Below are 20,975 nucleotides of genomic sequence, written 5' to 3' on the forward strand. Positions count from 1 at the left end.
GCAAAATTCTATGTTCCTCATAGGAGGCTAGTATTCTAAGCACAAAATATTTTATGAAAGCTATGTTTCTCAGTATAATTGCAATGTTTTATTATTATAAATGTTTTCAGCTATTCACTAAAATGGATTTAGTCCCTTACATGATAAAGTTCATACCCTAAAATGATAAAACCTGGATTATCTCAGCTGGAGATGAGAGTTTACTCCTATGTATGCCAAGTCATTCCAGATGCCCTGTGACCACGTTAGCCCAGCTCCAAGCCTGTCTTAGGAAAAGCAAAGTAAATTAGTTCAGACTTGGGCATGCATTAGTGTAATCCCAGGACTGTGAGTCAGAGAAGATACCTCCCTGAGCTGGGAATATGGGCAGAGCCAACTCTCAGGTAGACAGACCCTTGAAAGGCACACAACTGTTCAGCACTGAGAAACTCTAGAAGATGCCTGGGAAATCCTTTGAGTGACTTACCTCCCCTAGGAACTAACACATTTTTTGCCTGTTAAGGCTTTGATGCAAAAGAGAAGAGCTGTTCATCCACAATGTGAGAGAAAGTTGGATAACCAGTTTTAATGGCATATGGCACGTCCATCTGTTAAGGACATGGCACATCACACATCTGTTTTCTGGCACTGGCCTGGGAGCAAAGCTGCTTCGAGCTGCTACCAGCACTATGAACTCCCTTCCTAATTTAAAAGCGATGGCTTTCCCAGGAAGGAAGCATTGAGTAGCAAGCTCAAATCAGCATCCTGAGCCACACCAGTATGAATCATACCAGTGCTTGTGTCTTGTGAGCTGAAATTTGACGGGGTATCAGCAAACTGCAATGAGATTAGATCTAGCCCACATGCATGTGTGTTCCCTATAAATGTGGGAAATAGAAGAAAAGAGAATAAAAGGAAACGAGAACATTTCTGTTCTAAAAACATTGTTTACATCAAACGTTCTTGATGAGCCTGACCCAGTCTCTTCTCATCAAACAAACAGTCAGTCAAAGCAGTGGTGACATTGTCCATACTGTTTTGGTTTTCTGGTCATGCTCTGAATCTTAACAGATCTGAATCTTAAAATTCCAGACCTGAGTCTGCACTGTGAGGGGCCTAAGCAAGCAACTGTATCCACAGAATCAAAACCTAAAGGTTCCTTCCCTTAATATTCACTATCCTTCCAGGAGAGAGACTCAAAAGGCACAGGATCAGGCAGTGATTAATTCTTAGGAGAAACCCATTGAAGCAATACCCAAATTTAACTGATCTCCTTGGTTTTCTCCTTTGGGGGCTGGTCTTTCTCATGTATCATGTCAGCTGAGGAAAACTATGGAACCAGAAGTCTTCCCACCAGAAATTATTTACCACATTTAGAGGCTCCTTAGGCTAATAATTTTGCTCATTTAATGATATTTGTAGTCCAAACAATTATTTAAATAGGAATAAAAGTGAGATTTTCATGTAGGCTGTTTGAAATACTGTGATTGATATCTCTGAGGTAGTTCAGTGAGTGAACATATAAAATATGAGAACAGAGTGTGTTAGCAGGGACACAAAAAAAAACCCAGAACAAATGACATGGCTTCAGCATGTAACCCAGGAAACAAAAATACCTCATTCAGCTGGCATTTATCAAAGTGATAGATGTCAATACTGTTGTTCCCTTGTAGGTTAACTAAATCTATCAAAAATGGATACAGCTAGGACTCAGTAAAACAGTCTCTTTTTTACAGCTTGTTTTCTTGTGGAAGTTCAATTTCTGTTACAGGAGGCCAGCAGTTAAAGAGAGCCACATATCTCTAGCATACTATCTCTGCTTGTGTGTGATTTTTATAAATTTGTACCACAGTATAATCAGAGCTTTCAGCACTGAAAACATGCAGTCCCTTTTGTTAACACTTTAAAATTTGAAAACTCAGTAGCAGGAGATTAAATCGAAAATTGCTTGGCCTTATTCTCTCATTCAGTGGAGGAAAAAAATAATAATAAAAAGAAGCTTTGTGTTAGTCAGAGAAAGCAAGCTCTTTATGCACCATTAACAGAACTAGTACAAGGGATTTTTAAACAATGGGCTAACAATTGCTGATCCTGAAAGGTGAAAAACGCCATGAGTCTCAACAAAAGGATTCAACTGCTTGTTCATTTCTGCTTGCAAAGAGAATACAGAGCATCATACAGCTTTCTAGCACTCTTATAATACATAAACATGAAACGGAACATCATATGCCTTTCTGTGTCTATTATTATGCATAGCTCGATCGGGATACACAGCACAAGTTAGTGACTGTACAGAGGATGGGGTGAAGGGTTTCCTAAGGCACATGGATGACAATGTTTCCACTCCTGCTTGTGGAAATCTCTGTGTTTGCAGAAAGATTATCCATACAGTCTAAAAGGCTACATGAAAGACTATTCACACAGTCCATCCATGTGACAGGCAAGGATCTGTACACTGTACAATAATAGTGCTCTATATTCTGTAATTCTATGAGTCCTCATGATCTAAGCGAGAAAAGGATATTTTGAATATTAAGTAATAGCTACAATACAATGAACTCAACACTGTATCTGTCTCAACAAATTTCCTCTTTCACTTAACTACAACTCAAGGATACTCAACTTTTTTGTGGTGGGATAAACTACCTTATAGACTGCTTGGACTTTTTCCCTATTTGATGTTGTGCCAATTCACTGTCATTGCTTTGTCCTCTAAGAACATTAAGTGCAGTTTGTAGCTCCACTGAGCATCTTGTATAACAAAAGTAACTTAAAACAAACAAACAAACAACAACACCAAACAAAAACAAAACCAGAACCAGTAGAGGAAAAAGATTGTGAAGGACAGAGCGGTACTACCTTTTACAGCTGAGAGCAGCTGCAGTTGCCCAGCTCTCTGGCACCCCCAACTCCAACACCTACCAAGTGCCTGGGTAAGACTTCAGGCAAAAAGCTGCCGCAGTGTTGTGCTGTCACACTAACAAATCCAAGGCTTGTTAGTTTAATGACGCCTTTGGTGTGTCTCCATAACATTCACAGCAGCAACTGCAGTGTAGATTTACCCAGGGAGAGGCCAACAGATGTGGTGAGTTGTGCTCACAGCTAGAAGTGCAAAGTGTTTGATCAGCTGTATGTAGATAATTAGTTCTATAATTTAAAAAAGTTTCTGTTATTCCTTAACATCCCCACTAAGCTGCAACTAGAGAAATGCTTCTCTAAACACCAACTGTCAGAGGAAATTTCCATTCATGGGAACTTTACTGTTAATTCACGGAGAACTGAAAACAAAAGAAATTTATAAGAACATTCAGAAGACTCACAAGCCAACCTTACTATATTCTGTAAACTTCAATATGTAAAATACAGGAGACTGATTCCCAAATGTTGTTCAAATGATCCAGTAAGGAGCAAAGTGACAAACATTAAGCAAGGTGATCTTCCAAAACAAGTATCTACATCTTTTTGTTGGAAAATTATTTAGACCACAACTCTAAAGATCAAGTCCAACAGTTAACCTAACTCTGGCACTAAACCATGTCCCCAAGAAACTTGTCTATGCATCTTTTAAACAACTGCAGGGATGGTAACTCCACCACTTCCCTGGGCAGCCTGTTCCAATGCCTGACAAAGCTTTCCATAAATAAATTTTTCCTAAGGACCAATCTGAACGACCCCTGGGGCAACCTGAGGCCATTTACTCTTATTCTATCCTTTGTGACTTTGGAGAAGAGACCAATACCCTGTTTGCTACAACCTCCTTTCAGGTAGTTGTAGACTGCGATAAGGTCTCCTATCAGCCTCCTGTTCTCTAGGCTGAACCTCCTCAGGTACCTCAGCTGCTCCTCATCAGACTTGTGCTCTAGCGCCTTCACCAGCTTCATTGCCCTTCTCTGAACTTGCTCCAGCACCTCAAGGTCTTTCTTACAGTGAGGGGCCCAAAACTGAACAGAGGATTTGAGGTGCATCCTCATCAGTGACCAATACAGAGGTTTTATATTGGATTCTAGAGTGACAAGCACAAAACTTTATAAATATCATATTTATGGCCATTCACTGGAGCAGAACAGCAATGTTGAAAGCTTACACTTCTGATAATATATTTTTCTAAGCCCTCCATAGCTTTGCTTTACAAAAGCTTGAAAATATTTGAAAGAGGCTTCTGGTGTTTCTGCACATTCTATTGACGAGAGCACTACTGTCTTTTTTTTCAGAGCTTTTAATTCAAAGTATGAATCTCTTCTTGGAACATATAGAAAGAACTGATTAAAGCACTGCCCAGTGTAGTGTATCTGACATTTAATCAACATTTGCCCATTGTACTGGATCTCAATACCAACAGGAAGATAAGGACTTTTGCTGTTTTCAATTCATGCATATCTATGCATGACTTTAAAAAGAAGCCTACTGAATTTCTTCCGAATTGCACAGTTTCGTGTCCAGCATAAAGCATGGTGATATGAATCTGCTACTGCTATGTATTTATGTGGAAGAGTTAACTTTTAAAAAGCCAGATTATCAGCCTGTTTATGCAAATGAGAATGTTGTTATTCAAGACAACAGCAACCAAGTGTTATATAGCAGAGTTCAGACTATAGATGAGAAATGGCAAGGAAGGAATCCTGGGTTATATGCTTACACTCCCTCCCTCTTTCTAGTTTTATGAATGCACCTGGTCACTGCCAAAAGGATGAAAAATCTCGGTCATGGAAAATAATGTCCAGGTTTGCTCAAGTAGAAAGGGGTCAGATTTTATCAATCGTCATTTCTGCTATGGTTTTATTCATTATTCTTACTTTAGATAAGCCAAAGGAACTATAACACTTCTTTGATGTCAATAATACTTGCTACCACAGGAAAGTCCATTGTTTTTGATCCAGCTCATGGTATGGACTGGACTATGGACACTAATGGGACAGTAGCAGTATCCTTCAGTTTTGGAGAGAGTGGTGGCTGTAGATACGTAAAGATGTTGAGTCTCTTGTAAAAATAATTTTGGAAATCAACGGGAGAAAGAAAAAGGAATGATTTCTTCTCAGCCAGGGAAATGATGCTCTGTGGAGCACGTGAGTGCTTTGTGCTGCCAAGTAACCCACAGACACGCTTAAGAAGCAGGGGGATTAAGTATGTTGTTCGTTTTGCACTTTTTGACAGATCACCTATTTAAGGACCTTGAGATTTAGATTTTGAATGCTTAATTTAAAAGTTTCCTTTGTATATACAGTGTCCTACATGTATAGAGCAAAAAATACATTCAACCTCTATACCCTTGTTTAATAATGTAGAATGTTCCTATTAGTTCTGTATCAGTTTCTTGTAATTAAGACATTAGATGTCTTTGCTATAGAAATATAATAAATGAACTTCTGCCTTCAAACTACCTTCATATAGTGCAGCTTTTTGCTGTAAGGGCGATGCACTGAAGTGGCTGCTGTGTCAGCAATGCTCCTTTATGATGCTGTGCCCACCAAAGACAAGTATGACCACATGGATTTCTTTCCCATTCTTCCATAAAGTACTACTATGAGGGGAGGAAAAGTCCAAAATAACCCCAGTAAAATTACTTCCAGAGCAAATCCTTTTTTTTTTTTTTTTTTTTCTGAATATTTAGGCAGGAAAATTAGAAACAGTGAATCCTTTTCTTACCACCTTTTTTGAACTGCGCTCTGGCAACTTTCTATCTATGACACCTGGCAGTAGGGATGAGGCTTCAGCAGCTGGTACACAGCTAAATTACCTTCTTTGCATCTGTAGAATCCATATGAAAGTTTAATAAACATATCAGATGACAGAGTTTTTAAGGCCTTAATCTGGCTGCCAACAGTAGTTCTCTCAGCTAATGGTCATGAGTGCTTAGAAAGACTATTGTTTTTAAAACATTAATGACATCCCAAGGCTACTGCAGCAGCCACTCTATATATTAATGTAAACGTTTCAAGGAACCTAAGCACAGTCAAGCCCTCTTAAAAGAAATAGATTGACTTCATTTGAACTTAAACATATGCTTAGAGCTATGCATACATTTAAGTGTTCTGCTGAATGGCATTTTTCTTCACAGAACAGCCCTGTTAACTTCAATAAGACTATTTATATTATCATGTTCTACCAGTCTTAAAGTATAAATTTATAATCCATTAATCGCAAGCCCAAACCCATGAAATACTGTTATAATGAACATATTTAATAAAGTTCACCTTCGCTCAGTTCTAAGCCTTATAATGTATCTGTAAAGAATCTCAAGAACATAGGATTGCATTACTAAAGGGCACTGAATATGGAATTTTAGAATCTGTATCCATAAATTTGGTTTTATACTCTTTTATTTGCTAGGGTATTTAAAGGAGGTCTTGGTGTCATTTCAAACATGGTTTTGCATCCAAACAAAGGTACTTTGGAGCAACATATCACTGTTTGTTGCTACCAAAACAACGGAAGAAAAGTGTCTAAAAACGCAGAAGCTCTATTTAGCCTTTTTATGAAATACGTAAGGCAAGTTGTGCATCAAAGCTCTCTCTGAATTATGCTTAAAAATCAATTTTATGAACATTAAGCAGGCCACACAACACCTTTACGCCTTTTGCTTAAACACAGGTTTTCAGTATTCCTGTGAATGAAAAAACCTGTTTACTCTCAGTCTGTGCAATAAGATCCTTTGAAAGGGCATCGTCATTGTCAGGTGGCCATTTTGGGAAGGGAAACATTGCTCCTGATCAAGAGAGCGACTAAACCAAACCAGAAGGAGGTTTTAGGGAATACAACATGGGGAGCAGGAAGGAGCTGTGCACAGCAGGGCACCAGGAGCCTGCGGCGTGCACAGAGACCAAAATGGCTGGGAGCAGCCAGCCCAGTCTCAGGAGCTACAGCAGCGGCTTGTGAGGGACCAGAAGGCGAGAGGCAGCATCTGCTGCAGCTCAAAAAGTCACTTGGTTTGCCTGGATGCAGAGACTCACCAAAGATATAGCAGAAGCAGAAGGGAGTTTTCATTAACAGTTTGTCAAGTGTCGTCACCTTCAGATTTGTTTAGGTATCAAGCTAAGACATCTCCTGAAATGAAACAGCAAAAAACATGTATGTCAAGTTTCAGCTCAGAGTTTATACGACATATATTGTACAAAAGCCTAAGGGATGCATACTGGAGTGGGAGTGAAAAGGGAAGGTACACAGAGACTCTCATCCCTGGGGATTCCTGTGAATCCACTGGAGAAGGTGTTGGTTCCCCTGCAGCATAACTCAGAGCAGACCTGAAATGTGACATACATTCACCATGCTGGGTTTTTTTGTTTTATAAAAAAATAAGGCAACTACAAGGTGAAGCTATTGAGAAATCCACCTTTCGTCTTGGAGTTTGGGCTGAAAAAGCTACATTTCATCCTTTCTACTTAGAAAAGGAAAAATATTTTTTATTCCCTTTCAGTGAAAGAATTCCTCATTTCCTATTTTGTGACCCAGTCTTCTGTCGCTATTGCTAATAGCAATGAGATTTGGACAGACAGCTGGAAGACTTGGAGGATACCATCTGACTCATGAAAACTAAAGAGAGAGCAAGAGGGAGAGGAGACAGATGGGTGTGGGATGGGGCCACAACCTCTTCAAGCACCACAGATGCTCCAGAAGAGAATGTGTGTCTGCAGCCCTACACCCAGTTCTGGGGAGTCAGAAGAGGCATGAACCAATAACATTTGTAACAGGAGTGGAAGGAGTAATCATGGATGTGGGCATCTGAGTCTCTTAAATCCTTTCAGCAGTCCTTTGCTAAATTCTGTTCTCACTGTGCGGGGTTACCTTGCAGAGTAATTCTGGATTTACAGTAACAGACTCAAAACAATTTATCTGTTGAGAAAGCATTGCCTGTGAATGATTTGAAATTTTCAGAGGGATTTGTGCACTTAATTTATTTGAAAATCTAGGTACTGGCACCCTAGGAAGTTCAACCATTGATTTCCAGGGAGCAAAGATTTCATCTACATCTTCACAACTATTGTTGTAACACAGAATTGTTCTTCTGCATCTAGGAAAACCACTCTATTATGGGACTACATCTAAATAATAGCAATACCTGTTAAACTCATTGTTAAGAATCTTAATTGTTAAGATGTTAATACTTTTAGAATAATATATTATTTACCCTTGAATGTACCCTCTAGTGATATTAAAAGAAATGAAGACATGATGGTTATTACCTAGAACATAAGCAGATTTTCATATACCTTTCTCCTACTAAAAGCAACATTGCTACTCATCTTCTCAAGTTTTAACAAGTTAAAAGGTAGAATGGAGCAAAGAGGGGAAGTTGTTGGGTCAAAACATTACATAAAATAGCTAAGCACAGGAGAGAAAAAGCAATCTCTTAAGAAAAGTCAGAAAGAACAAGGAACAAAAGGCTAATAATTTACAAGTCAGCTTCTAAGGACAGCGTAAAGTGGTTTCATTGCACTTTAGGCAACATTCCCTACTTCTCATTGAAAATGAGGAAAAGAATAGTTTGTTATTGCATCTATCAGCAGTGCTTGCAATATTCATCTATGTGACCTGGCACCGAGAGAGAAAGAAATGAATTAAAGTACTGGTGGAAAAGGAGGGGTAGGAATATCTGAGTGGGTATTGCACTTTGCTAGAAGTGGTGAGCTGTTCATATTGCATTTTGGTTTTGTAGACTGAAATAATTGGCAGGGTGCTCAGAGCAGGTGGATGGTTATTTCTAGTCTGGTCTAGATCAAAACTAATAAATAAAGTAGAAAACGTACTCAGCCTCTGGGTCCTTAGATTGGCTTTGGTTTTATTACTTATGTACTACCTGCAGCCCCAACTATTTGCTTGGTTTTGGTGTGTATTGAATAGCTATTTGCATTTATGGCTGTAAGTATGACAGCAATCATTACATCATGCCTTATAAGAAGAAACTTTTTTTAATTTCACCCTGCTTCAGTGACTATATTCAGACTATTATGCCGCATAATCATCTCTTATTGCTATACGTTGCACTTCTGAACTGGCAAAGCAAAAGTGCCCTTTAAATGGGAATCAAGTTCTTTCCAAACTGTTTTCAGCATCTGAGGCAAGCCTGTTTTTTGTCCAATTTTATTTTTCAAGACCTGCCCCTCTTACTATGAGTACCGCTCAGTTGAACAGCTCTATCATTAGGCTTTACAGAAAGGCGTGCAAGAGCATCTGGGCAGGACTTAGCACCGTGTGCCTCTGAGACACGGAGTGAAAAATGTCACCGGCTGGATCGCAGGCTGCTGACAAAGCAGGCGGCGGCTGGGGGAGGCAAACAGAAGCAATTCAGTAAATGATACGCAGTCCCCGAAGTGATGTATTCTGAAGCTAAAAAGAAAGGAAAAAGCAATCAGGAAATGCCTTTGCCATGGTTGCTAACACTGTTCCAACTCATCACAAAAAAGGAAAATCTCTCATTTAGTACATAGTAGTGAAAAGTGTCAACCCCGTTTGTCTGTCAGAAAAAGTCTATTAATATTACTTTCTACTAAATAGCTTCTCTAAATTGCTCTAGCTACTTTTTAAAGCTGATATTATTAGCTCCATTAAAAGGACTACCAAACCGAGGTCCAGTGATGCAGCCTTTCTAAGGCTGCATTTCATGGTTCCTGAACAATCAACTTCACATCAAAGGTGATTCTGCTGTGTCAGTGCTGCAAGATGAATCCAGGGTTTGGGGGTGGATTTGGGTAAACTCATCCATGGCATTGTTATGCTTTTTGGCAGAGGTAAGTTGAAGATGTCTCTATTCATCTCAGGAAGATACGGATTTAAAATCTGAAGGAGTCTGGACTTGAGCTCAGAGTTGCTCCTTCCAGACAGACCACAGGAATGAACAAATGCCCAGATCCCCTCCAGGTCTGTCTCTCTCTAGAGAGCTCCACACATAGACACAAAAAAATATTTCATCAAGAGGCAGAAAAAAAAGCCCTTTTCATTGGAATCATCCCATATAAAACACACCTGTTTTTTAAAGGGACAGAATTTCTTGGGCAGAAGAAAGACTGACCAGGAAAGCTGACATTTCCATTAGATGGAGAAATAGCACATTATAGTGCTCTCGTCTAGTCTGCAGGTCCTGAATTTTCTCTCTCTAAATGACCATATAAATCTAGTGACAAAGGCAGGCAGTTTGTCAATGAATGAATAACCACCAGAGCAGTGCACCATGTCACCATCCTTCGGCAGCTATCACACCTGAGAAGTATTTTTTGGAAGAAACTGGAAAATATATGTAGGCTGAAGCTTTTAAAAGAAACGAAGGGAAGCTTCACCCCTTTATCTCTACATTAACAAACTAATGTTCTGACACAGCTTTTTCAAAGGCTAAAGATTTTCCATTAAAAATTTCTGTATATTGTACCTCTGTATTAAATCATGCATGCCAAAAAGTTCCTCTGAATTCCTAGTACACACTGTTACTTCTCGCTCACCAAGAACCTCTGAAAGTGTAATATGTACAAGCCAGCCCAACCAGCACAATATTGTAGTCTCCTTACATGATCCAAAAATCATTGCTATATGACTACTCTCTACCTAAAAAAGAAAAATTAAAAAAAAAAACACAAACAAACAAACAGAACACTTTCTTTTTAAGCATTAAGCATTTAAGTTTTCCTTTTAAGCATTTCACACCTTCACAAACCACGTGAGAGAAGACAACCTTTCCAATCACAGAACGTCATGGTCTCATCTCTGGAACACAAAACCAAACCAAACCAAACCAACTAACCAAACAAACAAACAAGAGTCCAGAAATCTTCTTAGTTTCCAAATCAGCTTGAATCACAGACTTATCTTTCAAGCCACAGCTCTACTTTACTCAAGTTTGAATTCCAGATAACCTAGTAGGAAAAAAATAAAATCAACTTTTTTTTTTTTTAAGTCTGGCCCCTTCTGGGTCATAAGTTTAAAATATACTTCAGAGATTAAGCACTAAAAAACATTTTTGAAAGGTAGAAGATTTGGCAAGAGCCAAACATGCAATGTGTGCCTCTGGAAGACATAGAGAGTTAAGAGGTTTTTAACCCACTCAACATCAGGTATCCAACTTCAATGTCATGAATGAACTGGAAGAGATTCATTTTTTCTTCACTAACTATAGATGAAGGTTGGACTTCCAAAACTGAGGGCTTTAAGCAGCATTTGGCTGAGATGCACAAAGCAGCCTCAGGAGCGGTGTGAATGACCCTTTCCTACAGAGCACAGAAGCAGCATTTTGTAATGGAACTGAGGGAAATCTTGGTACATATATGCAGACTCTTCCCACCTATATTTACAAATGTGACCTTGCACTACATTGTTAAAGATAATTTACAATACGGCAGTTGACACCAAGGAGGCAGGGTATTGGATACAGTACTCTTTAAGACTTGGCACTTCAGAAAAATGACAGATATTTGAAAACAATATCAGCTTAATTTCCCTTTCTGTCCCATGCAAAAAAGCTGTAAAGTGTTAGACTTTTTCCCTGTAATTCACTTAATTGCTTAATTTGATTGATGTAGGTGACTGAACAAAGGGTAAGACAATGAAAACCAGGCCATTATCTTTATTTGTCAGCATAATTTTATTTTGCTTAAATATTTGGTTTTGATTTTATTCAGGTTCTTACACCAGAGAACATTTTTCAAAAGCAAACAAATTTTACTAACAAAAGACTTGTCATCAGAAATTTCACTCCTCAAATGTAAAGAGGAAGTGACTTAACCAGCTAAATATTACAGGAATCTGAGTGAAATCATAAGCAAGAGACTGACTGCAAAATGTGTTAGAGAGAGCTGCTCCTCCTGCCCTCAGCAGCTGAGAGACCACTGCTCCCACTTGAGTTTGACACTTTTTCCAGCTTGTCAAATAGCAAATTCATACTTTATTTGTTGAGTTGATCCTCAGTGGCTAAATTTTACCGAACTACAAGATTCACTCTGTAAAGCAGTTGTTCTTTTGCTAATGGTGCTGTGTTTCATTTAGGAAAACAATATAGAGCACAGTGAATTATGCCTATGGTGATAATGGGCACTTGGCTCTCAGATTTTGATTGTGCTATTAAAAAATGTGGAAGATCATTACTCAGAAATAAGGTCTTGATAAGCATTGTGCTAGAAGAGTTAGAAGCTGTGTGGGGAAAAGGACATTCATATGAATTTGATTAATTATTGATTGAAGAAAAATGCTTTTGTCCTATCAGTATCACAGGATGACAGTTCTAAAGTAAACGCATGTTCTTTCCTGTTCACTGTGGCATTGCTTTAATTTCACAACTCAGTAGCCCAGGCATCACCTGAGTTCCTAAAGAATTGAATAATTGATCCATAATTAATGGATGCACAGAGCAGGAAAATAGTAACAGGATAATAGTTAATACAAGAGTCAACTATGGGGAAAGAGGCTGTGTAGTTGTCTAACTTTATGAAATAGTTTTATTAACTTTTATTAGATCTAGAGGGTCACATGCTGAAAGACACTTTTAAGAGCAAAAGTCATTTGAGAAAATGTTGTGTGACTGTCAAACTACTTTGAGGAATAACCTAAGAAGTCTGGTAAATGCACACACAGTTGTGTGCATGATGATTCGAATTCATTCCATGGCTGCAGTAATCATGAGCTTTTCTTTGTACAGATGGAATGGACTGAACAGGTGACACTTTCACATTGAATTGACTACAAGATATATCAAAGTTCTTGTGAAAAAGAAAATTTCAGCATAGAGGCTTCTACCCTGCCCTCCTCTTCTCCCCAGAGTTTGATTTACACTGTCAAAAGAGAAGAGCCCTTGTTACTTGGCCTCTGGGCATGTTGTGGAGGAGAGACCTCCTTGTTGCCAACCAGACCACCGTGGCAGGAAAGATCCATTCAAAGGCTTCCCATATTTTGTATCTTCCCTGTCATCATCCTCATGCCAGCATTATGCATCCACATGCATATGTGCTCCATGAGTATGGGCCTGTACTCCACAATTTGATCAAATTTAAAAGACTCAGGTTACCATAACACCCAGCTCTCAGATATGAACAGATGGCATTTATAAATGCACAGGAACTAGAAGGTAATTCTCTAAAGCAAGTTTATTTCTGTAAACCTTTCAGAGTCATATGAATATGATAGACAGTATTAATCCATTGATCTGCTGAACAAGAGAAGCAGAGCAATCTGGTTTGTCCAAGGATCTTTGGCTCTTAATGTGAATTTTAGCAAATGAAGATGTGTATAGAAACCTATACAGTTAGGTTATCCGTTCAGTCTACAGTACTTGTTTTGCAACACTGGCTGCTGACCTGATGGCTACTATTCAGTCTCAACCTGCTCCCACCTCTTATTTCTCTGAGCATGACAGAAATGTTTCCAAGAAGAGGAACCTCAGAGAGCTGCATGGGAATCTCCCCAAACTGCAAGGCATCAGACATCTCCTGCATAACTGATATAGACTTTGGAAATCAGACAGCAATGTGCCATTGAAGAACACAAATGAATTAAGACGAGGCATGCACTTCAGAGAACAGACTGAAAACATGGGTCGCGTCCAGCTTTAAGCACTGTGAATCTCTGAAAATCTCAAGCTGACAGCAGTTTGCAGAACTGGATTCTAAAATAAAAACTCAGTTCCCCATGTACAGCAGATGGATCTAAATGAGAACATGGATAAATATAGAGGATTAAAAAATAAAATATTTATTTGAAGCAAATAATTCACCATGCTCATAACCATCCAAGGAAAGGTACTTACCCACCAGAAGGGGCTGAGCAGCATTAGCAAGCTCCACCTGAGTTCATTCTGTGTCCCCTCAGAAAAACACAGGCAAGTTGTCAGGCACTTCCCAAGAACCCACGTAAAGAATAGTCTGAAGGCACCTGGTCTGTGGTGATCAGGATTAGGATGGCACACATGAAGAGCAGAGAACTTCAGACAGGCAGTTCTTCTGTTCCCGGACTGCTGATAAATTTGGATCACATGTATATGTAAGGGGAGCTATTTTGAAATAAGTTGGTGAGCATGTCAACTAGAACATGTTAGGACTAACGTTACTGCACTTGCCCGGGATTTACAGTGATGGGGTTCCTAACGCATCTGATGATTCAGTGAAGAAAAGTACCTGCACAGCAAGAAAAGGCACTTTGCCTTTTCCTAGTAAAAGTCTACATCAAATTTAATTTCCAGGCTTCTGGGATAAGGTTGGATTATTTTTTTTTTCTTTATGCTCTTTGTTGATGCTAAAATTCAACAGTAGATAGAATCTAAACACAGCCTACCTTCAGAATGGATCTGCCTTATTTAAAAGAATATGCCAGAACTTGTCCATTCAACTCAAGCATAAAGATGCAAAGTAATTCACATAAACACAAGTATCATCTACATTACGGAGACGGATTCTTGTCAGGTGGGTGTACACTGTTTCAGTGTGGATAGCCAGATGCTCTAGTCATTCTTTGAAAGGACCTAGAACATTTTTAATGATTAATCACATTTCTAAAGCAGTAATGTATGCTACCATCTGTTTAATTAAATCTCATATTTCCAGACATACGCTAGTCAGCTCACAGGGGTCAAACATTAATTCCCCCCTTTTTACATCAGGGAACAACTGGCTTACACCATTATACTTTTTATTCAGTCTTTCTGGTTTTAGGTACCAACAAGTGATAGAGATATTACTGACAGCACAACAGGAGACAAAACTATTTTAAAATTTAGAGATCTGACCTCAGACATTGTTTTCTCTATAATTACTCCACAGTTTTTAAGTACACATCACTTTGTACCTGAGACAGCTGTGGGTATCCTACTCTAATGTGAACTAAATAACAAACTCAACAGGTAATGAAAAAAACTAAACTGCTCTAGAAACATTTGCTCACTTCTTCATACGGTCGAGTTCGCATGCCCAGAGGCTTCTGTTTCCTTCAGTGTAAAAAAGGATTTTGACAGGGTTGTATGTATCATCTGATCCTGTTCATTGCATGACATTTGTCACTATGAGTTTTGGGTTGTCTTATATATGCCTAAAGCCTTTTTCACCCATTTCCTTGTACTGATTAAGCTTTTGGTTAAAAATGCTCAAAAAAAGTAGCCTTAGGGATTTTGAAGATTATCATCTCCTACTTTCATTTTGTAGAGATACTAAAGTGTCTCGACTTGAAGTATTACATTTAATGTAAGCTACTGAAGCATGCTTTATATTTCAGACTGAACTTTAAATACTACTACTCATCCAGATTTGCACTTTATTAGCATTGCAACTGTGGGGTTTTTTCTTTCTTTGTTTTAATAGAGGAGTCGCTGAACTGACAAAATCTTTCATGATGCAGTATCTCAGGAGCGTTCCTGCCCTCCAAACTGTACAAGATGTTTGAGTCCTGTCTGCTGCCTTTCCTGAGGACTGTGCTAACCATCTTGCCCACCCAAAAAGAATGATTACTTTACTTGCACTGATTCTTCTCCAAAGAGACAGATTGTTCTAAAACACGACCATTTCTCCCAATAATGTTTGATCTTAGAGTACGCCAGGTTTCTAACACAGAGTAGCAGCTGAAACTGCTTTATACGGAAAAAGAGGAACTATTTCAATACTGCAGACTTGTTATCAAGATACATGCATTTCTTACCCAGCCAACAGCACTCTCACAAATTGGCCTAGTTGCCTGAAGGAAAATTACTGTGTTTTCTTGCATGTATGAACACAACGGCAGGATTATGTTAGAGTGAAATTAAGCACATTTATTACCTCTTTATGCTTGAGTCAAATCTTCATACTATTTACTCCTAGGCAATTCTGTTAACACTTTCTTGAATCTACATCTTAAATTCAAACTATTTATTGAAGTAGAATGACAACATATGAAAACTTCTAGTGAGGTGCTTACTGGCAAATATTTTGCTTATCTTCATCAGATGTGGGAGTCTATTTTTTTTCTTGCATCTTTTCAATTCCTACTGGGTCATGTCAGTATTTAGGAGAACAGGCTTTCCTATAGCAGGTCTGATCCTTCTGTCCAACAATGGTCAGATTCAGAAGACAAGGTAACAAAACACTTCTGGGAAGAGTCTTGGAATAATCTGAGCCCTAACCTTTTCACTGGCTGTCATCATTAGGTGCTCAGTACAGGCATTGCTTGTAACTTCTGCAACATTAATCTTGAGAAATATTCCTTCTGCACACAGAAGTGAACTATTATGTAAATCTCCTTAAAAGTACTTCTAAAATCACACCAAGTGAGATCTTGAGCCATCTGAAAATATCTGCAAACTGAACATTTCCTCAGTTAGACCTTCATGTGCTGTTCTGATGTCCACAATTACTTCTGAACTTGCAGCAGCTGCACTAGCTCCACGCTGGCAGGAGAATGTATTCAACATCACAGTGCACAGGTTGAAACTCCATCTGGGGCAGAATAGGAAAGATCCTAATAAAGCTCTGAAGCCAGGGGTCTTTGAGAACCTCCAGAGATGCACAGAGAGGACAGCAGTCCTTATTTGATGCAAGTATCACCATTACCACAGTTTCATTCTTTTCCATCATTTGAAATTTAACGTTGTGACAAACTGTGCAGCCTTGGCAAGGAAACAGATTCAGCTAATCCTGTCAGAGGAGAGGATTCTTCGTGGCAGAAGAAATCTCATATGTGCTTTGGACATGGAATGAGTAGAATAGTTTAGAAACTATCAGATTATATACATTAATGAATCTGAACACCAGAAGAGGATCCTGTCAAAATTTAGTTGGATTTGGTCCCCTCTGCAGTTTCTAGTTTGGTTTCATTGTTTCCAAAGGGGACATCCTGTCCTGTTGGATATTTTTACAGAAACAAACAGCTTGCATGTACATCTCATCATCATTGCTTCCTCTGCAATCTGTTTGGCAAATATCCCTTTACATAATGGGACCTCTTTAAATAATTTCCATTATAAATATTTTAATAATAGAAACAGTTATTGCAGGAAAAAAAATCTATGGTTAATTTTTCAAAGAGGTCAGCACCCACTCAGCATTCATTAGATGAAACAAGCATGCACAATTAATTGTTTAGTCACAACACTTGGAATTCTTCATGAAGAGAGTGGTCAGGCATTGGAATGGCTGCCCAGGGAGGTGCTGGACTCACCGTCCCTGGAGGTTTTTAAACGGAGATTGAACATGGCACTTAGTGCCATGATCTAGTCAATGGACTGAAGCTGGACCAAAGGTTGGACTTGATGATCTCTGAGATCTTTTCCAACCCAGTCAATTCTGTGATTCTGTGATTCTGTGAATTGAAAACTGCATGTGCCAAGGTGTAAGACCTTACACTGAGTATAATCCCACCTCTGATAGATTGTCTCAGCCAAGGGTAAAACAGAAATATCGCTCTTACTGAAGCATCAAATGGTAATGATTACTACAGCTGAAACACAGGACTAGACCAAAAGCAACTTGATCTGCTAAGGCAATGCCTGTTCTGAACTGAAGTGTTTTATTAAGCAGGCCCCAAACAAGCAGGTAATTTTTAGAGCTAACTTCAGAAACACTGCAAATTGAAGTTAGAAAAGAAACCTGCCTTCAGCTTCCCCGAAGCCAATCTTCCACCCAAGTATGCAGTCAGCCTGGAGCTTCTCATATATGACTCTTACAGTTGGGCTTTTGGACTATAAACAATAACTACTACAGACATATATTAAATGAAACCAAGCAGATTTATCATAATATGAAATTTTGGACCAAATATGTCTTTAATTTCTCTGACACATCTGAGCTGGCACCTTAGTCTGTTTCTTTTTGAACAGATGGTGACATTATAGTCACCACAAACAGTGAAGAAAAATTGCAAGAAAAAATAAATACTTATACACACAAAATTTAGAGTTTGTGTGATTAAAAACATTGCTGATGCAGTCTAACACTCCATTTTGAAGACTGCACATATTTGAAACCTAAATCCCAGGCAGAGTACACAGCTTCAAAGCCTAATAATCCAAGTATCAATGAGGTATTGGAAGCAGCTGAAAATAAAAATCCCTAAAAAGTTATGCTCATAGAATTAAGTTTTCATCATCTCCTTTCCTAATATTTAGTGATTTTTAGAGTCCTCTTATAAAGAGTGATCAAAATAGCATCTGGATGAGACTAAAGCCAGATCATCTTATTGTCCTGAAGTTTCTGTTGGAAAAGGCACTGAAGAAAACCTCTCCATAATCTCATGTAGATCCACAGAGATAAAATTCTTTACAAGGAAACTGATCATAACTCACGATCTGAAAAAGATTCCTTCTGGATTATAAGCTTGGAAGTTTGTCTACATGGATGCTCAGTCCCCTAAACTGTCAATGTAAACCATGGGCCTGTGCCCCACTTGACAGGATGGGTTGTGTTCTGTCTGACCAAGAGGTCACTGCACTCAGCTTTTCAGCTATCACAAGGATAGCAGATGTCACCATTGTGGGGACAACTGGATGGCTTGTGAGGAAACATCATACTCAGTACTTTTCTGTTTGGTGTATTAGATAACCTGAGACTTGGAAATGAAATAGTTTTAGGAGTCTTTCATAAGATGTTCTGGTATCTCTGCAAATAGAATGAAAACATGTGTCAAACAGGGTCAGGCAGAGAGCTGGAAGGTCTAGGTGCACTTGCAATCCAATTTTAATCCCCCAGATGTCTATTGAAGCCTCTACTGACTGTTTTAGATGCATACACATGCAAGCTGCCTGGCTTGCCCCATCCAGCGAGAAAACCCTCAGACTGGCACCTACAGCTTAGCTGAGCCCTGAAGCTGAACACATATTTGCTTTTGGTTTTCCCAACAGACAGTCCAATTGGATTTAGCTGTCAGAGTTGATGTAGCTATGCCTTGGCTGGGCAGGTGGACTTGGTTAGCTGTTACAACTGGAATACAGTCAGTCACGGGCCCACAGCCAAACATTTTTACAGCTCTTAGTTTAGAATGCTCTATAGTACAGGTCAAGGGAAAGGATTTAATATATAAAGCCCACTACTATACAAAAATAGCAATCCTGCTCTGTATCCAGTCAAGGCTGAATCTCATGTGGGGAAAATTATTGCAGTATTTTTCAGATCAAGAACCATTCAAAACAATAGACATCATCGTAATGGGAAATACATAATAGAGAAGAATTAGGGAATGTAAGTAAATGGAATAAAATGCCTCTGGGTTGAAAAACAATAACAGGAAAACTGAGGTAAACCATTACAGCATTGGACTAAAATACACAGTTGATCAGATGATGGCCAGAAAAAAAAATGCTGTATAAGAAAAAAACCCATTTATTACTGTTTGACAGCTAACACAGTGTTTTCAACCCCAAATAACAGCCTAAAACAACTGCTAGCAGAGTTCAGTGCAGCTGGAAGGACTATCTGACTCGTACACAATTCCTGTTACTCAGGTTCATTTCTGAGAGATGTGGCTCATAAACTTAAAGTGATTGGTAGTGGTTTTGGGATTGCTTTAATGTAAAATTCACTGCTAACATGATTACATTCTGATCATCTGCTAAAGGAAAGTCAGAGTTACCCAACAAAAGTACAGTGTGCTTATGGTTCAGGGCTCTGAGGGAGGTTGTCATAGCTATTGGACCTGGAGGGAATTAGATGCATTTACCAGCTTTGGAAAGTTTCCAGGCTTTATCACTGAAGGCTGTTGGAAACACTCCTAAGAGCATCTGGAACTTATAACAATATTTTCCAAAGGTTTGACGTAGTTCATAATCCTTGGGCAATTTCCAAAGAACCTGGGCAATTTTACAGTTATTAGAAAGCAATGCAAAAGCCAGTGGCTGAAATGCATTTCCCTTAAATTGCAGGATTAAGCATCTCAAGAAACAGTCAAGGGAGTATGAACCTGGCATACAACAACATGGAGAGGTCCACCTGTGAAGCACCCAGAAATTTATACAGATACAAAATTTAAATGCATCTAAATACATGCTTCCTCCCTTAAATCTATGGTTCTGATATTTCCCTATGTAGGCAAGACTGAGAATTTCTCTCTTATCCCATCTGAAGGATGTCTACATGTGATAAAAATAGTTCTCCAGATTAACATCTTCAATACCTCACTCACATTGCCCCTTCCTTTCTTAAAAAAAAAAAAAAAGCAAGCTTAGAACTGAAAGAAACACTGCCCTCTTCCTACAATTAGGAAAGCAGGCTCTCTGATCCTTTGTAAGCTGCAGGGACTGCATTATACTGTTACTTATCTAGGAGAATGGACTAAACAAGGAGATAAGGTCTTTGAAGCATGATTAGTTTACAGAGGCCTTCCCACTACAATGTAAACTGTTATCCAGAAAGATAAGCACAAATCTTGATTTATTTTTGATACAGGAATGACTGCAGCAGTGGGAATGGTAGTTATTTGAGCTACTATATCTGTATCAGTCTTCCCAAGTGGAAAGGTTATAACACTGTACCTCTTCAAACCATTCTGTCTGTAATAGAGCACTTTTCGCAGTACCAGACAATTTTGACCATGTCATTTCCCTTGCACAAAGAGATCAGGACATGAAACATTTGCATCTCAGTTGCCTGGACTCTGTTCAAATACAGCTCACACGATGTCCTCCCTTTCTGTATTCAGTCCTAACACCCCAACCTGTCATAATCTTGTCTTCTATTTTTCTTCACTGTCCTTGTGAGCTACGGTTGACAACTTCTTTATTCAAGCCTTGAGTAATATGGAAAAGCAATGAATTCAGTAGAAATGATATACTTTTTTTGGTCTACAATATCTGTCTCAAATATCTGGCTGGTAGATTTGCAAAAAATCTGCTTAACAATTCCCCTCCCTGCACTGCAGTTCCAGATGGGTTTTAGAAATATTGTACTAAAGCATCCAATTTCTACTTTGTCTTACCTGCCACATCTCCAGTCTACAGAAAACACTGAAGATGTTGCTGCTGTAGAACTTCACTTTTCAGAAGTATCTTTCTGTTAGATCTCTGATAGCTGTCAGAATGCATTACTTTCTTGCCTGACATTTGCATGGGTCTTCCATCGAATATTGCCTTCCAC

Source organism: Nesoenas mayeri, assembly GCF_963082525.1.
Source record: "Nesoenas mayeri genome assembly, chromosome: 10".
Classification (NCBI taxonomy): domain Eukaryota; kingdom Metazoa; phylum Chordata; class Aves; order Columbiformes; family Columbidae; genus Nesoenas; species Nesoenas mayeri.